Source organism: Periplaneta americana, chromosome 8, assembly GCF_040183065.1.
Source record: "Periplaneta americana isolate PAMFEO1 chromosome 8, P.americana_PAMFEO1_priV1, whole genome shotgun sequence".
NCBI lineage: Eukaryota > Metazoa > Arthropoda > Insecta > Blattodea > Blattidae > Periplaneta > Periplaneta americana.
Window position 1 is genome coordinate 136,961,323 of NC_091124.1, and position 25,945 is coordinate 136,987,267.

At 37.5% G+C, this 25,945-nt stretch overlaps 1 protein-coding gene across 2 annotated transcripts in view; it reads right to left on the bottom strand.

The window, feature by feature from the left end:
* LOC138705085 (uncharacterized) overlaps positions 1-24,788 on the bottom strand; it is a 236,918-nt gene extending 212,130 nt beyond the window's left edge. Inside the window, exon 1 of one of the 2 annotated variants that reach the window (XM_069833703.1) lies at positions 24,168-24,788. The gene's annotated coding sequence lies outside the window, so the exon portion shown is untranslated. The remainder of the gene's footprint in view (positions 1-24,167) is intronic. The other variant, XM_069833702.1, reaches the window with a different exon arrangement.
* Positions 24,789-25,945: the final 1,157 nt, after the last annotated feature.

Genomic DNA, 25,945 nt, shown 5'->3' on the forward strand with positions numbered 1-25,945 from the left:
AGAATTTTGTCAGTTAAACTAAATGTTTCAATTTCCGTGCCTTTATTTTTCCTAAATCCAAACTGTTCTGGGACTAAAATGTTGTATCTTTCTAGATGATGATATAATCTTTTATACATTACTTTTTCAAAGATTTTGGAGTAGACTGGTAGGAGTGATATGTGTCTGTAATTTTCTGGAGATGTTGTTTCTCCCTTTTTGAAGATAGGAATAACCACTGAATATTTTAATCTCTCAGGGAATATACCATTGAACGTTGAAACTTTGTAGGTATAAAAGGTGAGACGCAGCAGGCTTTCACTGGGCGCACCTTTCGAAGAAGCTAAATCTAGTGGACTTGGGCTTGGTTGCAGGCAGAGTAGTTTCAGTAATTTAATTTTCTTCCTGTGACAGTGGGTCTGCATCTTTTGTATTGTGTTGTTTTAAGCACACTACAATATTACTATTCCGGAGAGGAAAGAATAGACGTGACTGAATGGAGTTGTCGAGTAAGGAGATTTTACAATACTACTTGTTTTGAGAACACAATTGCATGTCTTTTGGCCGTAACCCCTTTCGACAATGAACTTGATCACTAATTTTATCACGTCTATAAGCAAGTTCATAATAATATACAGCATATTAGAATAAACGTATGCGAAATGCAATGTATCCATTTTTAAATATAAAAATGTATATTATAATGCAACGAGTAGGGAAAATAAGGGAATTTTACTTGAAGCAAGTAAAGAAATAGGTTTGGAAGTAAATCCCGAAAAGACATAGTATATGATTATGTCTCGTGACGAGAATATTGTACGAAATGGAAGTATAAAAATTGGAAATTTGTCCTTTGAAGAGGTGGAAAAATTCAAATACCTGGGAGCAACAGTAACAAATATAAATTATACTCGGAATGAAATTAAATAAGGAATAAATATAGGGAATGCCTGTTATTATTCGGTTGAGAAGCTTTTATCATCCAGTCTGTCGTCAAAAAATCTGAAAGTTAGAATTTATAAAACAGTTGCATTACCGGTTGTTCTTTATGATTGTGAAACTTATATTCTCACTTTGAGAGAGGAACATAGGTTAAGGGTGTTTGAGAATAAGGTGTTTAGGAGAAAGCGTACGATAGTGTACCTAGGAAAATTCTTTGGATAGCAATGGAAAGACTGAATATACCACTCAAATGGATAAACATAGTAAAAGAAATGCATAAAAATACAACAGCACAAATAAAACTAGGTAGGAGAATTACTCAAGAATAATATTGACGAAAGGTTTGAAACAAGGATGTACTCTGTCAACAATGCTTTTTAATATATATAGACCAAGCACTAGAAACATGGTACAAGAAATGTGCTGGAATGGGTTTTGTAATAGGGGACAATACACTACATTCATTGTCATTTGCTGACGAACCAGGTGATATTTTCACAAGATGAAGAGGATATGGAATATATGGTGAGGAAAATTGATGAAGAGTATCGTAAATGGGGTCTAAATATTAATTATAACAAAACAAAATATCTGTGTGTAGGAAAGGAAGTTTCCAACTTAGTTATAAATAATGAAATAATAAGGAAATGTGATAGTTTTAAATATATTGGTGCACATATAACCTCAACAGGAACATGTCAAAAAGGATATAGATAGTAAAATTGCTTTAGGTAAACAGGCCACAAAAATATCACATGGGTTAGTATGGAGCAAGAATATATCAAAGTTAGTAAAAAAATGATGTTTCAAGGTATAGTAGAAAATATAATGTTGTATGGGGCGGATATGTGGCCAATTACACAAAAAACAAGCGATAGAATAATAACTGTGGAATTGGATTTTATGAGAAGAAGTTTACAACTTACAAGACAAGACCGAGTAAAAACACAACATATCTGGGACAAAATGGAAATTAATTGTTCAGTAACAAAAAAGTTGGAAAACAAACAACTCCAATGGTACGGACATGTAGAGCGTATGTCAGAAACACGATGGCCCAAACAAATTTTACAATACTCTCCGAGAGGTAAGAGAAGAAGAGGAAGATCAGCTATGAAATGGAAATAGCTAATGCTATGGAAGAACGTGGACTACAAATAGGAGACTGGAATAACCGGAAATTTTGGAAACAAAAGACTAACTCCTAAAAGGGGAATGTCAAGGAAGAAGAAGAAGGAAAATATTTGGGGCTGAGAGGCATGAAGTTACAGGAGAATAGAGAAAGTTACACAACACAGAACTGCACGCATTGTATTCTTCACCTGACATAATTAGGAACATTAAATCCAGACGTTTGAGATGGGCAGGGCATGTAGCACGTATGGGCGAATCCAGAAATGCATATAGATTATTAGTTGGGAGGCCGGAGGGGAAAAGACTTTTGGGGAGGACGAGACGTAGATGGGAAGATAATATTAAAATGGATTTGAGGGAGGTGGGATATGATGATAGAAGTTAGATTAATCTTGCTCAGGATAGGGACCAATGGCGGGCTTATGTGAGGGCGGCAATGAACCTCCGGGTTCCTTAAAAGCCAGTAAGTAAGTAAGTAAGTAAGTAAGTAAGTAAGTAAGTAAGTAAGTAAGTAAGTAAGTAAGTAAGTAAGTAAGTAAGTAAGTAAGTAAGTAAGTAAGTAAGTAAGTAAGTAAGTAAGTAAGTATATTATAATGCAATTGCTCGCGCTGCGCTTACGTAATCATTCCTACAAAACATTATAGCCTACATAAAATTCTTTAAAACAAACTTATACGAAAGCCACTTACTATTTATTTAAAAGTGTGTATGATTAAGACAAGTAGGCCTAAATATAGATGTTTCTGTCACAAAACCTCAATTTTAACAACTTGTAATTTTTCTTACAGCACATATTATGACATAACAAAATTAGCGAGCCAAGGATGAGCATAGACGAACATGTCTAATGTCTCAAGTTGATTAAACCTTATAAAATTAGTTAGACTGTATAGTTAATAAAATTTACATATTGACACTGAATTATTGGTCTTCTGTGTATTTCAGAATTTTCTCCCGGTCATCTTTCATGTAAGTAGCAATCAACGTCACACCCGTCTCGGGATATAACAACCTCTCAATGGTGTTTTCCATAATGCCTCTCCAGTTCTTCACATGGCTTCAGAAAGAATCTCATTCATTTGTAATCATTGGACTGTAAGAACTTGACAGTTCTTTGCGGTCTGTAGAACTTAAAAGAAATATAAAAGTTATTGTTTATAAAAGGGTACCCAAACTTGTTTATTTGGAGACTAGTAACTACAATTATGTTTGGTCGGAAGCCACATGTTTCAATATAAATAGTTCCTCGAAATACAAATAAATTTATATATGCAATAATTTTCAGTAAATATTTCTGACAATGATTAAATTTTAAAATTTTGTTACAACAGAATATGCATAATTGTGTAATGAGAAGTTTGGAACGCTTTGAAGTTAATAGATTGTTGATGTATGGCTTCTGTTATTTATTTTTTTTTAATCTCTGTTCATAATCATATGAAAATGTGGCGATTATAATATGCCAGGATTGGTTCTTCAAAGCTGAACAGTTATTAATTAATTATGTTAATTTAGAGCATTTTATCAGATCTTTACGGTGGAAGACTTCTTTCACTACATCATGACACTGCAAATCTAGCAGTTCTCATTGCAGTTGTTTCGGTTAACTGTCAACAATAACGATGACGACCACAACAACAACAACAACAATAATATAATAATAATAATAATAATAATAAATAACAATAATAATAATAATAATAACAATAATAATAATAATAATAACCCGTGATGCTGCAGCACTTTTAAGAGCCCAGACCGACAAGCAGGCTGCTCATTTCACGTCCACATGCCGAAGCAAAGGTGGACGATCATTCAACTAGAATGGAGGTATCGGTGATTAGCAGGATGATCTCTCCAACCGTTATAGCTGGTTTTCGTAACCGGATTTCGCTACCTATCATAGCTCACCAAGTGCATCACTATGCTGGGTGGACACCGGTCCACTGGCCGAAATATGAGAAAATTTCTTCCCCCATGAACACGGCGCATTCCGTAACGCGAGTCCTAGGCAGGATGTCCTACACTACGACACTACATCGCGGCACGCACTGTCAACATCACAGTGCAATAGAGACGAAAACAAAGAATTTTCAAGATCCATAGTCATAAAATCTACAAATCTTTGAATATTTTTTTGTTAAATTCTCTCAAAACATTCCAGGAAAGAATTACTTCTGAAAATGTTTCAGGATATTGTAATTGTAGATTATTCACTGTAGGAACATTCGCTCAATTTTTCACAAGAGTTTATGTTTTGAATGACTTTAACTAAGGTTATTTCTCTACATTGTATGCATAATTGATTAGTTTGTATTTGCCTTGTAATATGATGTTCAAATCATTCAAATGCCTCGTTAAATCAATAGGAAATGCTAAGCAGGACAACAAATCGGGGTCACTTAACAATTCACACAGACGACCTTTGTTTTCAAGAATTTTTTGGATTTCTTCTCGCAGAAGCAAGAAAACTTGCTAATGTGTAACCGCGGCTCAGTCACCTTATTTCTGCTTGATAAATTACATTACCATAATTCACGAACTAATAATTCCACGCAAAACCAGGCCAGGTTTCATTATCTAGACACGCAGAAACAGTCGTGTTCAAGAAATAAAACTCTAAATTTGCTACTAATTTCATATCTAATGAAACTTTCGGTTTTAACGAGAAGAAAGGGGAACCACATAAAAAGGCATTAAGGGCGCAAATAGTCATAGTACTGACGCTTTCTTTTTAAATCTCACTGACTGACTGACTAACTGACTAACTAATTAACTAACTAATAAGCCATGGCTAGCCGGATATGGCCCTGCGTCTACACTTTAAAAAATTCTGAAAAACAAATTTAAGTTACGGATCCAGGAGTGAAGATAGGCTATCGAGGACAGCCGTGCAGAAGACGGATTCAATAGTCTACCTCATAATTCTATTTCTAACATAAGGCACATTATTTTAATCGTGAAGTGGGAATTAGGTCTTGTGTTTGATATTCATGATGATGAAAATGATGGTGATGATGATGATGATGATGATGACGATGATGAAGACGATGATGATGATGACAATGATGAACATGGCTCTTACTTTTTTAACAATTATAATAAGGCAACAAATTAAAAATTAATGAAGAAACTGTAAATTATATTTTATATCGATTAAATAGTTCAAATGGATATAAGGTGGCATTCTGTATACATACGCAACTGCTTACGCTGTGCGAAGAACTGCCACTTACTTGTCCTGTGAGGTCTCCGCAGTGGCGTTGCATCGTGCTGAACACAGACGACAAGTCCTTTATCTAAAAGTGTCTACAGGTATAGTATTATATCTTTGCCGGTGATTGACTTACGAGTGGCGGGAATCACAACATGTGTCAGATATCAAGCCAAAAAAACCTTCGCGATATATGTCGCCAGGACATGATACCCATCCACAAAGATGCATCTTTACACTAAAATTAGAAAAAGTATGAATATTCATAGAGAGTGTTAAGTTCTTCCTCCTGTAGAAAACAATTATAATTTAAAAATTCATAGCAATAACTGTACAAATATCTGTAATAATTGCAATTGTCCTAAACTACACCCATCAATTCACGTGAAATATTTAGATATCTTCATCGATCAAAACTTAAAATGGAATTTTCATATTAACTACTTATGTCTTAAATTACGTAAAACTCTATACAAATTTGTCTAACTGCGTCGCTTTATGCCAGTAAAACTATTGAGAACAATATTTTTTAGCCCTAGTTCAGTCTATAATACAGTAAGGAATTATAGGATGGGGTGGATTATCACAGAGTACCATTCGCCCATTAATATTACCACATAAAAAATTATTAAATTATGTTTAAAAAGAAAACTTGATCATCCACCTCATCTCATATATAAAGAATTTAATGTTTTAAACATCAAGCAAATTTATATGTATACTATTTTGAATCACTACCATAAATATCAAGCTAAATTTTTATCATCCGATCATGGCCACAACACAAAAAGATACAATATTTCACTCCCCCTCATTGAACCAAAATGTAAGACTGAAGCAGGTCTAAGGCACAGTTCTAATTACGGTCCAAGATTATATAATGATTTTATAAAGAGGAATCCTAAACTACAATTATTAAACAATAAATTATTTCAAAAATCAAGTGCTTGTAATGCTTTTAAAATTATAATCCTGAAAATTCTTATTCTTCATTTATTTTTTTCTGTCACTTTAACAATGTTGTATTCTTAACTTAGTATGTTTATGCATACTGTAGGCTATGGTGTCGTTGGTTTGTTTTTGTTTTTATTCTTATTCTTTTTAAACTTTATGTGTAATTATATTTAACAGTTTAATCACAGTTGTGATTATTATCATTATTTTTTTTCTTTCCTTCTGTCCACTTTTCATTCTTGGCCACATCCGACCTCAAGCATATTGCTTTTTCGGGTGTGACCCAGTTATATTGTATTTATACAATAAATTGTGATATGTAGACTATTTTACATGAGATTGGTAATCAATTTCGAATTTTGAAGAATATTCATATACGAGTATTAGGCCTACAATAGATGTAAAATATTTGTTATTGTATGTAATTTTTGCTTGCAATTTTTTTTAGAGGAAAGATTGGCTGCAGACAAGCACAAGCATTACCAAATTGAAGGTCTCATGACACAGGGTAAAAAAAAATATATTTCAAGTATTTGTAGGTAATAAACTTGTTGGTATTTCACTTCAATCACATTTATGTACATCGTCCGTGTACTAAAAATAGTTACAACTGCCGCGTCACTATAATATAATTATGCCTACAAAAACATAATATACTTACCTACAAATTTATTAACGTTTTTTCAAAAGTCGCTAAACGCCAAAATGTTCAAAATTTACTTTATGGTGGTTTTATGTCAACATTTATGTTACGCGTATTCCTGTAAAATCAGTTTTAGCAAAAGTCGACAAACGCTGTTGTTATAAGGCATTGAAAACTCCGATCTTTTGTAAAACTCGATATTCGCCTCCTCATTAGTTAAAGCGGAAGTAGATAAACGCCAACCACATTAAAACATTGGATTAAATTTTTTTTTATTTCATGCAACAGACCACAATTTTATAGCAATCTACATTTAGAACAGCAATGTTCATGTAGGCCTAAAATATAAATAACTCAGTTTATTTAAATATATTTAAATTTGTTTGGATCCAAATTACATTAGAACAACAATATGAAACAGAATATTAATGTTTATGTGCCAGGCGTGTAGAAAGATCTTCGCTCACGATACGTTTCCTTTTGAACTCAGCTTTTCCCTTGCTCTGCGGGATTAATTTTATTATCGCTGATTGTCAGGTCATTCTGAACAACTGTGTCTCCGCTTGTAAACGATTGTAGTGAGAGCATAATATTGTAAAATATCATAATATGGAGTCTGTTTCTAGTGATTCTGAAAACTGTACAACTGTTGTCAAAAGTGTAGACGGTAAGAAATCCAGATCAAACGTAAATGCACCTAGAAAGACTAGAAAGAAAAGCAAGAGCCCTCATATTGTGTGTTCATATGGGCTTCCGAAAAGCTTTGGCGAAAAAGGAGTGCAGAGTAGCTGAGTTTTCGCTAGAATAGAAAAAGTCTACGGAAAAAAAAGGAAGAAATTCTGTCATTTGCAGAGTACTATGAAATTCTGGGTCAAAATATTGAATAAAGACAGGGAAGTAAAGGATATAAAATACAATAGTATATACAAAAAATGTCTTGAAACCTAAGATGGTCTTCAAAATTACAGCCCAACGAATGATGACATACAGAAAATCAAACAAGAATGTACTCTTCTCAGTGGCGGACACCTACACTGAAGATCCCATTGAAGTTGAAGTATTGAAAAAGAAGACCTGTACCCGGAAAATAGGGAATGCAGCTACTTTGCCGAAGAAGAATATGGTTAGTCAGGAGAAGAAGAAGGTCGTCCTGAACCTAATGAAGTATTTTAGAATATCAGAATCTGCTAAAAATTTCTATAGGGTAAACATTGGTAATTTCGTGGTAGTGGTTATTTCGTGATACTTCTTCTTTGCTCTTTTGTGAACTAACCAATGATGTTACGAGATCCAAATTTCCGCCAAGGGATTGCATATCTTGTCCAGTTTCCAGAAACATATAGCTAAGCTTTGTGTGACTATTGTAGTTGCTTCAGTGACCTTTTATGTTTGGAGAGAGCAAGTTAGCGTCGACTTCTCAGGCATACAAATTTTGTGGATGTTTGTAATTACATTACAGGCTTATTACTAAAGGTAAGCATATGATATTTGGTAAAAAGATTTATTGTATCTTCATGAAATTTTAGGAAATGTTTTTGGAATTTTAGATACATATGTAGTCGCCATATAGGCTTAGCTTTACTGATAGAAATCTTAGCTGTTTGAGGCGAAATTTTGTTGAGCATTAAGTGTTACAATTTTAAAAATAGTATAAAATGTATTACAATACGAATTTTAGAAATCTGAAGACGAGATGTGATAACAAAAAAGAAAACGGAGATGCAATGGGTTCAATGTAGCTTCTGTTTGATTTGTTATCATGCTAAGTGTCAATGATAAGTGCTAGATGACTTATTTGCAAGAATTGTGACAGAAGATGGAACATGGCTCCACCATTTTGGACCGGAGACAGAGGCAGACAATGGAGTGGCATCATGCAAATTCACCAAAGAAATAGAAATTCAAAAGTACACCTTCGGCAGGAAACGTTATGGCTACTGTGTTTTTCGATTCAGAAGAACTCTTGCTTGTGGACATCATGCCACACGGAACCAACATTAATTCTGACGAGTATGTTGCAACTCTCAAGAAACTTCAAGTTCGACTGAGTCGTGTTCGACGACATCGGGAGAAGCAGGATGTTCTGCTACTGCACGACAACGCACAGCCATATGTCAGTCACAAGACCACAGACCAGATCAAAAAATTCGGATAGACAACACTGAAACAGCCGCCTTACAGTCCTGCACTGGCACCGTGCGATTACCATCTCTTTGGTAAACTGAAGGATCCCTTCGCGGAACGAGGTGAAAAGATGAATCCCTTGTGCACGCTGCTAAAGAGTGGCTCAGACGTGTTGGTCCAGACTTTTACCGTGCTGGTCTACAGGCCCCCGTTCCTAGGTTATGTAAGGCAGTTGAAAGGGACAGGGATTATGTGGAAAAGTGACATTTTGTTCCTTAAGGATGCATCTACATTATGTGAAAATAGCAAAGCTGTAGGATAAAAATATAATTTTTAAACAAACGTTATGCATTACTTTTGGAGTTACCCTAGTAATATAGGCTAAAGTAAAGTCCGTAATAAAAGTGTTCACCCTTTCAGGGCAAAGGAGATCCCTTTTCAATTTCAATTTTTACTTTGATTTCATTCTTATTATGTGTTGATATGTATTTCTATGTTTTCTTGCTATGAATATTAGACGGAATTACTATGTTTGAAGTCTTGTAACAATAAATGAGAATTTCATCTGACTTTAATGAATTTTTCCACAATTCTTCTACCTCTCACGAAATTATCAATGCAATATCACGAAATTACCAAGGTTATCACGAAATAACCAACCTTTCAGCTTAAGTTGTAAAAGTGGTTTTGGCACATATTCAAGAACGTATCCAATCTTTTATGTCTCCAGATTTGTACAGCAAGTTATTGTCTTTTAGATGAAAAAATCGGAATAAGGACATATTTACACATTTGCATTTTAAATTAGTTTTCATGAAATTATCACGAAATTACCAATGTTTACCCTAAAGATATTAGTGGGAATTCATGTTGAATTTTATTGAATGTTCCTAATATTCTGTGCAGAAATTTAATTTTAAGTATGAATATTTCAGACTGGAAATATTACATTTCAGGTTATTTCGGCAAATTTGACTTATCCTTTTTCCATAGTAGTGATTCAATATTATTATCATTAATGAATGAATAGAGTTTTTGTGTTTTTCCAAAAAAGAAACTGTAATATTATTGTATTTTGTATTTTGCTCTTTGTTGAAAATAAAATGTAACATTTGCAAGTTAATACAATATAAATGCATTTAAAATATAATAAAATCACATATAAAAAATATATATATCAGAAAAATTAACTAAAAAGAAAATACAAAAAAGTCAGGTTTAAATGTTAACAAAATATGTGTAATTTTCCATCTCTTGGTGTTTAGCGACTTTTGAAAAAAACTGTGAACTTTACGTTTATTTTTCATTTTATAATCTAAATTTGCACACATTAATTATATAACACAATTACTGCTTTATTAAACAATATAATATAAAAACTTAAAATATTTGTGGTAACTACTTTTTAATCGTTTAAAAAAACGTTTCCTGAAAATTTTACTTTTAAGCGTTTAGGGACTTTTAAACAAATGCTCCTCAATTGCTTTTAAGAAACCCGGAAGTTTGTTGCCCCCCTCACATAAGCCCGCATCGGTCCCTATCTTGAGCAAGATTAATCCAGTCTCTACCATCACATTCCACCTCCCATCTACGTCTCGGTCTTCCAAAGATCTTTTTCCCTCCGGTCTTTCAACTAACACTCCATAAGCCACTTGAAGCTGAACAGTCAATCACCGGCAAAGATATAATACCACTGTACACCTGTAGACACTTTTAGATACAGGACTTGTCGTCTGTGATTAGCACGATGCAACGCCACTGCGGAGACCTCACAGGACATGTACAAGATCGGGGACAAAATATACACTATTACATGGAATGGCGATAAATCACAGCTCACGCCGGGAATCAAACCACGGGTCGCTTTATTGGGAATCGCACTTTTCAGTAACATATAGGCCTAACTATTGAAAGTCAATATATTATTTCTGTATCAGGCCTACTAGTAACTGCAATCGACTGAGACAAAGAAAGCTGTTATGAAACGACAAAATTCTGAAAGCTAAGTTATATGCCTAATTGGACAATAATTAATGCACAACAGATAAAAGGTAATTTTCGAGTACATCTCCCTTCCTCCTCTACAAATTACGAACATTAAGATGCGAGAGATCCAGGACGAATTACTAGGAAGATAGTCCGTTTCACTAGTATTGCTTGCTGAACCTCTCTAGTGTAATATCGGAATTGATAAGAAGTAGGGAGGGGGGAGAGGCTACACCAGTGTGTTGGTATTAAACGATCCTTATGCTGAAAGCACTTGTGGGTGCTAATTAAAACCACATGTATATCACTATATAGGCTACATAATACATTTCACAGAAGCCAGTGAAAAAAAAGTACGTTCTTTAGTGTAGCTCTTTTGGGAATTAACACGCAAATAGGCCTTTTCAGTAGGCTATTTAGAATCACAGATAGTCAGGTCACATAAGAAGAACGGGAAAATAGAAGCTGACAAAATATATTTTAGAATGTGTAGGCCTATCTCACTGCCGAAGAAAGAGAGGAAAAACTTTTAAATCCACTCAGGGCAAGAGATACACGCAGATATAAGAGGAAACTGGCTTCAATATTTGCAATCCGAACATTCAGACGTGCGATATATACAATATAATTAGATAGAATTATTGATAACGGAATATTGCTAATAAATTGAAAAGAGTCCACATATACTGTTTATTAGGTTTCTCGATCTGTCATTAAATAACGACAAGGGAGAACTCTCCCGTGGCACGTGGTCAGCACTGCGTCTCGACTTACACTTATTTCACATTATTACTACACAGTAAATTGTATTGGCAACAGCTGTCAGACAGACGATGCATTCCGTCAGTGGCATTGGACCGTGGCTCTCATATCTTGAACCTTCAAGTTACACCTCGGCTAGCAATAATAATGATGAAGTGATAATGATAATACTGAGTCAACATGTCTCCTTTCAGCATGATTAGCATTGACTTACGAAGTATAGTGTGTTCGGAGTAATATCATTGAGTATATGAGTTGGACGTTTCCTTAGCAGAGATATCCTCCTTTTTATGATATAGCTAAAACAAATCCAAAATAAGTTATTTAAGTGTTGTTCCTGTGGTATAGTGTAGAGTCAAAGAGTGTATGTGTTTTGAAGTTGAGTTGTGTGTTGAGAATTTCGTTGGGGTGTGTTTTTGTGTGTATATTTCATATTGTTCTACTGTGTTAATTTCTGGCGTTTTTGGTTGGATGTGTAGTATTTCCATGTATGTGTTGATGTCTCTGTGGGTGTGGTTAGCATTTGGCATGTGTTCTGCATATGTGGAGGTGTTTTGTAATTTTGTTATGGCTGTGATGTGTTCTTTGTAACCTGTTTGAAACGATCTGCCTGTTTGTCCTATGTAGAAGTTGTTGCAAGTGTTACAGTTGAGTTTGTATACGCCTGTGTGGTTGTATTTGTTTGTTTGTGTTGTTTGTGTGTTGAGATGTTTTTGTAGAGTGTTATTTGTTCTGTATGAGATGTTGTAATTTAATTTCTTGAATGTAGGTTGCAATTTTGTGTGTGTTTTTTGTTTTCGTATGTTAGTGTGATGTATTTTTGTGTTCTTGTGTTTGTGATGTATATCACTTAAAAATTGCTTGTGACAACAATGTTTAACGGAAAACTGTGTAACGTCTTCAGAGATTTCAACCCACAGAAATTTAAACTACATTCTAGTGAATATCAGGATTATATATTTGCTTAGGTTATAATATAGCATACATTTCATGAAACTTATTAATAGAAATATAAGATTGTATTTTAGTATTTAATTTCAACTCATTGCATTTCATTCATTCATGTGTATAACTTATAAAACTTTGTACAGATTTGCTGAATATATAGATTTGTTAAATTGTATTAATTTCATAATTGACACGTAAGACTAATTCAATAGGAGACTTCATTAATCTATAACATATTATTATTATTATTATTATTATTATTATTATTATTATTATTATTATTATTATTATTAGTCTACTATTATGTATTTATAACCCTAACATACCTATCTCAGGTAAAATAGGGTTCTCTGTAAAATGGAGTATAATAAAGTGTTTCCTAACGTAGGTATGTAAAATAACAGAAGTAAATCTATTCCAATTATTTGGTTATTGAAAATACAACATAAATTGATATAATCATATAAGCGTATAAAGCGTTTATATTTGAAGCAATGCTTAATTACACTAGACTATTTAGATTTACTTCTCTCATTTTATATACGTTGGAAAATAAGTAAATAACTTACTTTAGTTATATTACAAAGAGGTGGGAGGTCCGCATTACCCAATGGTATTTTCTAAACTTCCAACGTTTCATAGTCTTCTTGTTAACCATTTCTGTCACTTGTTAAATTTATGTTTATGCTTCCAAAGTCACATTAATATTCAGCAACTTCATGTAGGCCTTTAAGAATATTTTATCGATTTCGTAATTATACATTTCGAGACATTTATATTCTTTGTCATTTGTAAAATTTACAGTTTCAGGACATCCGAGTATTGTACTGAAATCATTATAACAAATCTCTGGTGGGCGGACGAAAGGGCTTAAGTCACTTTATGCAAAATTTACAGGAGGAATTTTCAAAGATTTAAACAACTGCTGTAAATCCGAAAAGTGACATGTTTAGACTATTTCATGATTTTCTTTATTTCTAACGTCACTGGTTTCAGGATCTCATTTAGGAAACAGGCTTAATGAATGTAATCTTATATCACAAAAAGCAGTGACTTAAGCCCTTTTGCCCGCCCACCGGAGACATACCGTTTAGTAGTGTGCCATGTAATATGCATTGTAACAATATAAATTACGTTGTTTTGTAATGTAAAATGTAACTCGATTTGTTTATAGTGTGCCATGTAACGAGACTTGAATGCTAGTGTACCTACCGGTACGTACCTGTTTGTAATACAAGATGTAACGTGATTCCTTTGGTAATGTACAATGTAGACCTAACGCGAATAGTTTTGTAGTGTACAATGTAATATGGCTTGCATTGTAGTGTACAATGTAAGGCTAATTATTTTGTTGTAAAGGACTTGCGCTGTAACTTGAATTATTTTGTAGTGTACAATGTAACATGAATTGTCCTGTATTGTAAAATGTAAGGTGAATTGTCTTGTAGTGTAAAATTTAATGTGGTTGTGTTGTAGTGTATAATGTAACGTGATTCTTCTGTAGTGTGTCATGTAACGATAATTCTTTTGTAGTAAAGGACTTACACTTTAAATGTAGTGTGTAACGTCTAACATGAATTGTTTTCTAGTGTACAATATGACATGAATTGCCCTGTAGTGTACAGTGTGAAGCAGTAATTAGGAGAGGGAGAGACCGATTTATTAGCGAAGTGATATCTCCATATTTTTATTACATGGATTCGCGGGGATGTTCTGGCGACTTCGTTAGAATTAGCTCCTCACACAGGTGTTTCGTCACTTGTCAGCATCGGACAGATTTAGGGCCACCTTGAGCGGGGTTTTCGTATAGAGACTCGATGAAGCATAAAATTCTAAAGCCGGAGTTAGACTAGACCCGTGGGAAAGATACTGCCAAGCTTGGGTTTTCCAAAGAACGGGTATTCTTGTGAGATATACAAACTAATTAGATGTTATGGGAAATCCAAAGTTTAAATTTAGAGATGACATATTTCGCGCCCAATAAGAAGAGATCTTGGTCCAGCTTATGAGGTCACTTTGGACCAATAGGGAATAGATTTTAGGCCAGTTAGTGACGTAGTTTTTAACCAATAGGATAGTTAGTTTTAGCGTAGGATAGGTTTTTATAAATAAGGGTGACGGGGAGCGGAGATCATCAAGACGACTACTATTCCGCTTCGGAGCGGAGATCATCAAAACGACTTTACATCGTGTCGGCGGCCCTACATACAGGGCAGAATAACTACTTCGTTTGGTGTCGACAGGACTACTATTTCGCTTCGTGTCATAGTGTACTGGACAGAGTATTGAATTTGTAGTATCGGATAGAGCTTATTCAGAGCCGCCATAGAGCCAATACAGAAGTGCGACCAACGATTGAATTATAAGTCAGCCGGAAATACATACTCTAGGGTTTAACCAAGTGGATACGACAATAAACTTATCGTTTTGAAGTTTACGCTGCCTTTTATTTAAGTAGCCGGCTTGGTATTATTCCCGACATCACCCTATACCACAACAGTACCTCGGCTACCCTGAGTGAATCTCACGCAACATCGAGACGCACCCACCCTCAAATGGCGCCCAACGTGTGGTCACAATAACGGCATCCACCCACAAATGGCGCCCAACGTGGGAACTCGATAACGACATCCACCATCAAATGGCGCTTCCCAACGTGGGGCTCGAAGGAAGACAGCTGTTCCAGTGACCGGCCCCGGGTGCGAACACAGCACCAAACCACGAGGAGGACCGGACGGAGCAGTTCAGCCCTGCATAGCCGAGGAACGACGCTGGAAGGCGGGAACAGAACCAAGCCATCGCGACATCACGACAACACTAGAGAAGACAACACGGGGACCACCAGAGAAGGCGACTCGGAGAGGCTGTGGCAAGTATGAATAGAAGACGTATAAATGTGTATATATGTATATGATATTTTGGGGGAATAATTATAAAGTGTATATGTTTCAATTTTTTGGTGTGATATTTCGGGTGTATATATATGTATATATATATATATATATATATATGTATTTTTTTTGTGTGTGATATTTTGGGGGAAAGTGAAATAAGTGTATTGCGTAATTCGTTGGAAGTGAGTAGAGTGCAAATACAGGCCTAGTTAGATTATTATTGGGAAAGCAAGCGTCGGATAGATGACAGAGTAGCATATAGATGATACTACGTAGCCATAGGAGTAAAGTAGTTAGGAAAATACGAGAAAGACGAGGAAATAGAAACAAGGGAACCATGGAGCAAAGGAAGGACGAGGAAATTATGGAAATCAGAGAGGAGGTCGAGAGTAACGCAGGACAGGAAATAGAGGGAGAGCGATCGGTGGAAAAGCAACAGAGGAGAGAAAGTGGCAAAGGGGAAATGACGCTAGAACAGTTATGGGAGCAGATGAGACAATTCATGGAAAATAACTCAAGGGAAAGTAAAGAACAAATAAAGCAAATGGAAAATAAATTAGACAACAATTCAAGGGAAAGTAAAGAACAAATAAAGCAAATGGAAAATAAATTAGACAACAATTCAAGGGAAAGTAAAGAACAAATAAAGCAAATGGAAAATAAATTAGACAACAATTCAAGGGAAAGTAGAGAACAAATGAAACAAATGGAAACTAAATTAGAGAATAACTCGAGGGAAAGTAGAGAGCAGATTCTGAGGGAAAGTAAAGAACAAATAAAACAAATGGAAACTAAATTAGAAAATGACTCAAGGGAAAGTAGAGAGCAGATTGTGAGGGAAAGTAGAGAACAAATAAAACAAATGGAAAATAGATTGGGGGAAAGTTCGAGAGAGATTAGAGATCATATTGCAAAATTAGCGGAAAGAGGAAACAAGATGGAGGACAAAATAGAGAAGCTAGAGGGGAAATTAACCGAGAATGGGATCGGAATGGAGAACCAATTGAAGATAGCTATGGATAGGATGTCAGAAAGTATGAAGGATTTAGAAGTTAGAGTTAGAGATAGCGCTACCAGAGAGAATAGCGATCTAAAATCAGCTGTGGAGGAAACGATAGTGGAAAAGGTTCGGGAAATTCAGAATTCGGTGGAAGAGAAAATAGGTGAGATGGATCAGGAAGTGGACGGTCTCAAGCGAGCCATAAAGAATAAAGAAAGGGCGGATAACGAATGTTTGGAAGAATTAAGAAGTAAACTAAACTCAATAAACGACGTACTAAATGGGGGTAGTCCCGCAAATTTAAGCGGACATAGCAGCTCGGACCGTGCAGTTTCTAGACAAGAGGGCACAAGTGAGAGCCCGGCATCAGGTAGCAACATAAATGTAAGACATGTTAACAATAGTGTTGGTGAGGAATGTCAGACCTCACGGGATGATGTGCGTAGTGAGTTGATAAATGTAAACGACAAGGCATATTTAGGCCGTCCCCAGTACCCCACTCACATTTTGAATGAGATTGGTTACCCTATTTTTGACGAGGTTGAATTTTCAAACCCGCATAACTACATAAGTGAGCTAGAAACGTACTTTAGAGTAAGAGGGGTGCCGGATGACTTAAAAATGACTGTCGTACGAAAGAGCCTAAAGAGCCGACCACTCAACTGGGCGCTAGTGGCCCTAGGGGATAATGTCACTTATGAGGAATTCAGAGAAAAATTTTCGGAGAGATACTGGGGACAAAGACAACAACAAAGAATTAGGAAGGAAATTAATCAGAGCAGGTTTGACGCGGGAAGAGGCGTCTCTATGATAGACTATTTTCTTGAAATTGTTAAGAAAGGGAAAAGCCTCAATCCGCCAATACCGGATTCAGAGCTGATCCAAACTGTGATTTCGCAGTATCCCGAGAACATAAGATATAATCTGATCGTAGCAGGGCCCCGAGACTTCGGGGAAACAATAGATTTATTGACTGCGCTGGATGGTTCGGACGCCACGCACTATGAATGTAGTGGACAGGCAGATTATGAACATGGCAAAGGAAAGGGTTCAAGCCCCACCGACCAGAAAGCGGGGAAGGGGGCAAGTACGGCCTTTTCATCCCCAAGGACAGGAGCCCAAAATCAGAGTAACTGGGGTGGTGACAGGAGCCCCAACAATGCACATAGTCGGTACCATAATGGCCATAACGGAGGGAAAAGTCCCAACAGGGAGAGAAGGATTGACCCGCCCTTTGGGGGTCCTTACAATAATAGTAGGAATAACCAGAGTAGTCATAACAGGATGAGAAACGATAGAGGAGGTGTTGGTCCCGTGCGTAGGGTTAACCACATAAGATGGTACACGGGAAGACAAGAAAATGGAAATAATAGGCTTAGAACCCAACCACACTGGCTTAGGAACAGAAATTACAGACAGGGATTCTGGCAGCCTAATTTTAGCAGGGGACCGCAAAATCGAGGTGATTGGAGGAGACAGGAGCAGGAGAGAGATAGGCGAGACGTCCTACAAGAAATGGCCTCACAAGGGTGCCATAGGCCACCTACACAGTGTAACGTGGGACAAAGTAGGAATAGAGACATGAACGGACGTCAGCAAAGTCCGGTCAGAATAAGTATGGGCCGGGAGCCTATAAATAGTAGAAATAGAGACGAGATAGCAGTGGAACCGACTGCGTCGCACTCGGGAAACTGCTAGACAGAAGTCTCAAGGGTTCGGAGATTTCTGTAGCTAAGTGCAATAAGTCACTATCCAAAGAATCCACCAACGCGGTAAGCGTAAAGAGACAGAGCGAGATTACTAACCCAGAGTTAGAAAATAAGGGGACTTATGTATTGCCTTATATAGATGCTAAAATATTTGGGACAAAGTGTTGTGTGTTGTTGGACTCGGGCTCCACAAATAACGTATGCAGCTTGGAATTTTTTCAAAAGGTTAGGGATTCAGGAATAAAACTGCAAACGTTACCGATATGTTCACTGTACTGTGCAGGCGCCCTAAGCAAGAAAAAGGAAAAGGTAAAATATCAAGTGTGGTTCGAGTTAGAGTGCGGAGACGTGAAATTAAATGCTATTTTTCTTGTGATACAAAGGTTGACTACCGACATCATTATTGGAGTAGAAAGCTTTTATGAATGGCACGCGCTATTAGATTTCAGGGAAAACAGACTAGGGGTTACGGCAGGTAACGGCAGTGTAGGCCATGTCCCATTCAGTAGGGATAGCGCTAGATCGGAGTTAGATGAGAGAACCGCGGGAGAGATAGAATTACAGGAAGAGTTATTTTTTGTAGAGCACCTCAAAATTTGTAAGAATGTAATTATAGAGGTTAATCCGTGGGAAGGTAACGAGGTAACTAGGGGAGTGTGTCAAGTAGACTGCGGAGAATGCGAGTTATGTATCGGCGAATTAGTCCAGGCGAGACAAATAGGACGTAATCTCATTAGCGGTAGGGCCAGATATTGTAATGAGATTTCGCTTGGCGATCTTAGGCAGGTAGTCGCGTCTAACAATAGGAAGACAGATACTTTCGAAATAGTGAGAGATAAAGTTAACCAGGCACACGGCCTGAGTGAGAGTGAAAGAAAACGCTTAATGGATGTTGTAGGTAGCCATTTAAATGTCTTTTCAGACGCGCCGGGTCTGTGTAGAGTGTATACACACAAAATTAAGGTGGTAGGAATGGAGGAATTTCGGCATAAATGTAGACCCATCCCCCTATCTTTAAGGGATCAGGCAGACGAAGTCATAAATGATATGTTAAAAGACGGAGTTATAGAAGTATCGGACTCGCCTTACGTAAATGCATTGTGCTGGGTTAGGAAGCCCAATGGAAGCTTAAGAGTAACGATCGATGCCCGACACGTTAACTCGTTTTCAGTTAAAGATAATTTCAGGACGGAGTCAGTGGACACTTTGTTAGGCCGTATCAGTGACTGTTCTATATTCACTAGTTTGGACTTGACCAGTTCGTATTGGCAGATTCCGCTTGACGAGGACTCGAGAAAATTCACAGCGTTCCTACATAACGGGAAAGTTTATCAGTATACCCGATGCCCATTCGGCATCGCGAGTTCTGGATCTGCGCTACTAAGAGCACTTGACATAATTTTTGGTGATTCGACGAAAGGTTTTCTGGCACAGTACATTGACGATTTTCTTATATATGGCAATAATGTGGATAGGCATATTAGGGATATTGATTTTGTACTTACTAAATTGAGGGAGGCCGGTATGACAGTCAAGCTGGGGAAAACAGCATTTTTTAAAGTTGAGACAGTTTTCCTGGGTTACGTAATTTCGTCTGACGGAATTAGACCGGACCAAGAGAGAATTCAGAGCATTGCGAGGATCCCGCCTCCGCGGAACCGGAAACAGGTTCGTAGATATCTAGGTATCCTACAATACCAGAATCGGTTTCTCGTCAATTATGCTAAGCATGTAGCCCCACTCAGAGCATTGTTGAAGAAGGATACACCCTTCAGGTGGGGGTCGGCAGAGCAGGAAGCATTCGATCGAACGAAACTGCTCTTTGCCGACTCAATTCTGTTGGAAAGGCCTAACGACAGCCTACCTTTTCAGATTTATACTGATGCGTCTTCATATGGATATGGAGCAATTCTATGTCAGACGGATGAAGATAATAAGCGACATGTGATTGCCACAGCTTCTAGGGGACTGTCGCGTACCGAAAGCAACGCATCAATCACGGAACTAGAGATTTCTGCTGTGTACTTCGCACTACAGAAGTTCCGTCAGTATATCTTTAATAGGCAGATAATCATATTTACTGACCATGTAAGCCTAGCGTTTCTGAGTAGATGCAAATTGACGAACTCTAGAATATCTAGATATGTGCACGAAATTTTGGCTCATGATGTGACGATTAGACATATTCCGGGGGCAGACAATATCTTTGGTGATTGTCTCTCTCGTTTGAATTCCAAATCGGGGCTACCGGAAACTATCACCGCCCCCGCGTACGAAATTGCCGTGATGAAAATTGATTCCACGAGGAATGGAGCTCTGACGGGAAAATTTCGGAAAATTGCAGATTTGCAGCAGGAGGATTCCACGATAAGGGCCTTAATGGACAAAGCTAGAGAAATCTCACAGGTGGAAGACGAAGTGTATGGATTGCGCTCTGGTATCTTGTATATATTGCATGGTAGGGATATCCAGAAGTGGAAGATATACATACCTGCGAGTATGGAGAATGAACTTATAAACAACTTTCACCTATCTATGTGTAACTCTGGGAGTGATAGGATCATTTTAACTATGTCAGAATCATTTTATATTAAGCAACTGTCAAAGAAGGTTAGAAGGGTAATATCTCGTTGCGAGGTCTGCCAGAGGGCGAAACCTCTAAATGTAAGGTATGACAATGTACCACAAGTCATTATCAGGGGTAAAAAGAATGAACTTGTAGCAGTGGACGAACACGGTCCAATGCCCACATCGTCCTTCGGACACAGGTACATATTTGTTACGTACGATGTCTTCACAAAATTTGTAAAGATTTACCCTTTAAGAAATATCTCTAGTAAATTGTGTGCTGACAAGCTGGTTAGAGATTACATACCGACTTACGGTCCGGTAACAGCGGTGCTCAGTGACAATGTGTCGGTACATAAATCGAAAGTGTTTTGCAAAAGGCTGGAAGATGCGGGCGTGAAACTATACAATTGCTCCGCATACTTTCCCAGCGGTAATCCCTGCGAAAGAGCGCTTAGGGATATATCATTGTACCTCCGTATTCTGTGTCACCGAAACCATAAGGACTGGTTTAGGCAATGTGAGGTGATTGAGAGAGTCATGAACCACTCTATCAATCCAACGACCGGAATAGCTCCGATCAAACTTATGTTAGGGATCGATCCCGATCCCATGATAAAGAGTTTGCCGCAGGCAATACAGGAGGGTGAGCCTCCTAGTGATGAACTTCTGTGTAAACTAGCTTTCGACCGAATCAGGAAAAAGGCTGAGTATAGACTCGGTAAAGTTAAAAGATATCGCCACAAATGGGAGCCCACACCCGGCGATTTGGTATTGCTAAGGGACGTGAAGTTATCTTCCGCCCTTAGAGGACGTTACTCACGCATGGAGCTACTGTACAAGGGGCCCTACGAAATTAAGAGTAAATACGGAGACCATACTTTCGAATTGGTAGAAAGAGGAAAAAGTAAACCTGTTGGTAGGTACCACAAGCAACTCTTGCGGCCTTTCAAACAGGAGAGGCTAGGAGGCAGGAATGAGAAAGAGTAGGACGGTTAGTCTCACGCGTACAGCTAGGTGAACCTGTACAGGGCGGCTGGTACAACCAAGCACGCAGAGTGTGTAATTGATCAATTAATAAATAAATGTAAATATGTGAATGAATGGTATTGTACATATGTAAATGTGGATATAAATTGTACATTGTTGTGCTTATTGTGTGAGAGTTGTGTACATAGAAAGGCTTGTGAAGATATATGTAATATTTATTGTAATTGTTTGTAGTGACATTGTAATCTCACTGTATTGTAAATAATGTGTTACCGGCTGATCGCGTGGGGGAACTATGAGGCTAGTTATAGGCAGAAAGCGGGGACATCTCATAACATTGGAAACTCTTTCGGGAATTTCCAATGGTTATGTAGATGGGCATTTGAAGCAGTAATTAGGAGAGGGAGAGACCGATTTATTAGCGAAGTGATATCTCCATATTTTTATTACATGGATTCGCGGGGATGTTCTGGCGACTTCGTTAGAATTAGCTCCTCACACAGGTGTTTCGTCACTTGTCAGCATCGGACAGATTTAGGGCCACCTTGAGCGGGGTTTTCGTATAGAGACTCGATGAAGCATAAAATTCTAAAGCCGGAGTTAGACTAGACCCGTGGGAAAGATACTGCCAAGCTTGGGTTTTCCAAAGAACGGGTATTCTTGTGAGATATACAAACTAATTAGATGTTATGGGAAATCCAAAGTTTAAATTTAGAGATGACATATTTCGCGCCCAATAAGAAGAGATCTTGGTCCAGCTTATGAGGTCACTTTGGACCAATAGGGAATAGATTTTAGGCCAGTTAGTGACGTAGTTTTTAACCAATAGGATAGTTAGTTTTAGCGTAGGATAGGTTTTTATAAATAAGGGTGACGGGGAGCGGAGATCATCAAGACGACTACTATTCCGCTTCGGAGCGGAGATCATCAAAACGACTTTACATCGTGTCGGCGGCCCTACATACAGGGCAGAATAACTACTTCGTTTGGTGTCGACAGGACTACTATTTCGCTTCGTGTCATAGTGTACTGGACAGAGTATTGAATTTGTAGTATCGGATAGAGCTTATTCAGAGCCGCCATAGAGCCAATACAGAAGTGCGACCAACGATTGAATTATAAGTCAGCCGGAAATACATACTCTAGGGTTTAACCAAGTGGATACGACAATAAACTTATCGTTTTGAAGTTTACGCTGCCTTTTATTTAAGTAGCCGGCTTGGTATTATTCCCGACATCACCCTATACCACAACAGTACCTCGGCTACCCTGAGTGAATCTCACGCAACATCGAGACGCACCCACCCTCAAATGGCGCCCAACGTGTGGTCACAATAACGGCATCCACCCACAAATGGCGCCCAACGTGGGAACTCGATAACGACATCCACCATCAAGTGTAACATGAATTGTAGTGCACAATGTAATGTAAATTTTTTGTAGTGTAAAATGTAAAGCTAATTCTTTTTTTGTAGTGTAAGTTCTGCATTGTAACGTGAATTCTTTTGTATTTACAATGTAACATGAATTGTAGTGTACAATGTAATGGGAATTTTTTGCAGTGTACAATGTAAAACTAATTCTTTATTTTTTTTGTAGTATAGGTCCTGCACTGTAACGTGAATTCTTTTGTAGTGTACTCGTACTGTGCAATGCAACATGAATTGTCTTCTGGTGTACGATGTAAGGTAAATTCTTTAGTAGTGTAGAATGCAACTTAAAAATTCTTTTGTAGTGCTCAACGTAACGTAAATTCTTTCCTAGTGTACAATGTGACATGAATAGTTTTGTAGTGTAGTCTACAATGTAACGTGAATTCTTTTCTTGTGTACAATATATGAGTTCTTATTTAGTGCACAATGTAACGTGAACTGTTATGCGGTGTTGCCTACAATATAGTGTGCAATGTAATGTGAAATATTTTCTAGTGTATAATTTAACGTGAAATTTTTGTAGTATATAATGTAACATGAATTGCTTAGAAGTGTACAAGGTAATGTCGACTGTTTTATAATGTACAATATTACGTCGAACTGTCCCGTAGTGTACACTTTACAACGTAACGTGAATTGTTTCCTTGTAGCCTATACAGTTTAAGTCGATTATTTTGTAGTGTTCAAATGTTACGTGTTTTGTAGTCTACAATGTAACGAGAATACTTTTATGGTATACTGACAGTAGAATTAAATTGTGTTGTAGTTTGTAATCTACACTGGATGTTGAAGATGTCAGCTAGTGTGGTGTGGGTGGATTGCTAACTAGCTTAATGACATTATCAGTTATCTCTGACAATGTAGTTAATAAGCAGAATACAGCTTACTGTTGACGTGCTGATTGGTCGGTCTATTCCTCTCGTTGGCTCGAGTGAGCGAGCTCACCGACTCCAATAAGGGACACTGACACACGCACACACCACTCACTCCGCGCCTCACGCAGCTACTGACTGGCGAGGGCTATGGAATCCCGAAGGCCTGCAACAGGTGGGGGCACGCGCGCGCGCGCACAACAGGTTGCAGGCCGAGGTCAGTGCTGTCGTCGCCGCGGGCCCTCTGCAACAAGAAAGACACCCAAATTCTCGTGAGGGTCATTTCCTGTTTGATTATATCACTGGATATAAGTGGACACCACAATTAGTCGTCAGAATATTTTATAGTCATTGAATCTCAAATGCCGCCGCTTTCCACGACGACGACCCGAGCTCAGACTCCGGCGATTGCAAGTGGAATTTCTGATGCGCGAAGACTATCTTGGAACAGGTTTTCGCGGGATACTCCTGTTTTCACTGAAGACATTTCATGTTTATTTTTTATTTGATAGTGATGATGATAATGACGATTCATTCATAATGTTCTGCACAAGGGCAGGTCTTCCACTGCAAACCCAGCATTCTCCAATCTTTCCTATTTTGTGACTTCCTCTTTTTTTCTCCGCAAATGATCCAAATATCTTAACGTCGTCTACCATCTGATACCTTCTTCTGCCCCGAACTATTCTCCTGTTCACCATTCCTTCCAGTGCATCCTTCAGTAGGCAGTTTCTTCTCAGTCAGTGACCCAACCAATTCCTTTTTCTCTTTCTGACCAGTTTCAGAATCATTCTTTCTTCGCTCACTCTTTCCAACACAGCTTCATTTATTATTCTGTCTGTACACTTCACACGTTGCATTCTTTTCCATATGCACATTTCAAATTATTCTAATCGCTTCTCTTCACTTCGTCGTAATGTACATGTTTCTGCCCCATACAATGCTACATTTCACACAAAGCACTTCACTTGTCTCTTTCTTAGTTCTTCTTCAGAGGTCTGCAATCACACGAAATTTCCTCTACTTCTACGAGTACGTTGTTCATGGGAATACCGTCAATGATGGATATATAACAACTTACGATAACTTACGTTCTCCTGATTTCACCAGTTTTCTCCGAAAATAGCTTTTTTCTTTTTTAGATCATCAACATCTTTATTCTTGGCAGCAGGAATTGAGTGACTGAAGAGTACTTCAACTAGTGGTTAGTTGAAGAGTCTCTTAATGGCCCACTTGCTTTTTAGAAGGAACGTCTTCCGCTGTTATAGCTCTTCTAGAATGCATTACTTCTATCTAAATATGAGAGTGTCCCATAGCTTCGTGCTTTCGTATTAAAATTCTCTTCATATCACTTATGTCATCAAATTTCGTAGGCCTTAGGTAAAGATTTCACGTCCATCAATATCCAATCTTCACCAAGGTTTCTTTCTTAACCCACTGACTGGTAGACCTCCTTACATTCCTCTTTTGTTTCAATTGTTGGCTTTTTTCGTATAAGTTTCACCACTTTACCAAAAACCCGGTCAGCAGGTAAAAAACTGTGACCTCGAAACGGAAAAGTGAGACAAATTTCTTCAACTGAAAAATCAAGTGTTGCAAGAAAATACATGAGAATAAGAAACACAAAATTGTTCTTGTTTTGTACCCCACACACATCACAGAAAATTTTCACCACAGTCTTATCTTTAAACCAACAGATTAAAAAAAAAAATACAGTAAGGCTGAAACCACTTCTGCTGCACCACGCTCTACCAATTCTTCCGTCCATGTAAAAAATACAGGGTCCACTGACT